This window comes from Pristiophorus japonicus, chromosome 10, assembly GCF_044704955.1.
Source record: "Pristiophorus japonicus isolate sPriJap1 chromosome 10, sPriJap1.hap1, whole genome shotgun sequence".
Classification (NCBI taxonomy): Eukaryota; Metazoa; Chordata; class Chondrichthyes; family Pristiophoridae; genus Pristiophorus; species Pristiophorus japonicus.
The window spans coordinates 208,779,648-208,781,251 of record NC_091986.1 but is presented as its reverse complement, the minus strand read 5'-3'; positions in this window follow the sequence as shown (position 1 = coordinate 208,781,251).

The following is a 1,604-nucleotide window of genomic DNA, read 5'->3' as shown; positions in this document are numbered from 1 at the left end:
CGTCTTTAACGTAGTGAAACATCCCAAGGCGCTTCACAGGAGTATTATGAGATTTAAAAAATTTGATACCGAGCCACATAAGGAGAAATTAGCGCAGGTGACCAAAAGCTTGGTCAAAGTGGTAGGTTTTAAGGAGTCTCTTGAAGAAGGAAAGAAGGGGGAGGTTTAGGGAGGGAGTTATAAAGCTTAGGCCCAGGCAGCTGAGGGCACGGCCATCAATGGTTAGAACATAAGAAATAAGAGCAGGAGTAGGCCATTTGGCCCCTCATTTAATAAGATCATGGCTGATCTGATCATGGACACAGCTCCACTTTCCTGCCTGCTTCCAGTAACCCTTTATTCCCTTATCACTTAAAAATCTGTCGATCTCCACCTTAAGTATATTCAATGACCCAGCCTCCGCAGCTCTCTGGGGCAAAGAAATCCACAGATGTACAATCCTCTGAGAGAAGAAATTCCTCCTCATCTCAGTTGAGCAGTTATAATCAGGGATGCTCAAGAGGGCAGATTCTAAACTAATATGTGACAACACCACACTTAATTATTGAACAGGGGTTCAATGAACCTTGCTGTGGAAACGTAAAGAGCAGATCATTTTCTGACCCGTGTATTTATAGGATTAAAGGTTGTCAACCTGTCGCCTGCTTGATGTGTTGATTGGTAAAAGAGGTGATGATCGCTTCGAATTTCATAAAAATGAACCAAGTATTTATCTTACTATCTCACAAATAAAATCCCATTCATAAAATATAGAGCAAATCAATCTCTTGAAATGTGCTCTTTTAGTGGCCGAGTTGATCCGCGCTGACTTTGCTCATATTCTGAAAAAATTTAATTTACAACACTAAATAAATTCACCAACTGAGGGATAACAGTTACCAATAAACTTATCTATTCCATCATCCAAAACTTCTACCAATTGCCTCCCACACAGACACCCCCTAAGTCAGAGGCCCACAAGTGTAATTAATGGGCCAAAGATTGCGGTCGGAAGCTTCCCGTCGACGGTGTGTCCGAACACAATCATTTCCATGAAAGTACCTTGTGGTCCTGGAGGTTTGGTGACTTGTGGTGCTGGGGCTCTATGCGAAGGCCTGCGGATGGATCTCGGGGATCACATGGGCCAGCCCAACCTATCAGAGTAGGGGGAATCCTCATGCATACAAATTTGAGTTCCGTATATACGGAGCTGCGATAAATGGGAATACCCCCAAAAACCCACAAACATTGAAAATAAATTTAAAAAAAGACATTGGCCTGAAAATCCCGGCCACCCTGGGTCCATGCGGAGTGTGTACGGACCCGGGAAGCGATCGCAAAAGCCGTTTTTCTGCGCATAATGCACATGCGCCGAAATCCGGCTTTTCCGATCTGTCAAGCTCCCGTTTGACAGATTTTACACATATCGGGAGCCAGGACATTTGCAAGGGCAAGATTGCGGGATTTAACCATATCTTGCCCAGCAAATGTCCTGAAAAGTCTTGCACCTGATAAGAGTTTTAAAACACACAAAAACACCATAAAATAACATTTTTAAACACATTTTATTGTTAAAAACCCTGCCCACTAAGGTAAGTTTATTTTAAACCATAATTAAAAAAACA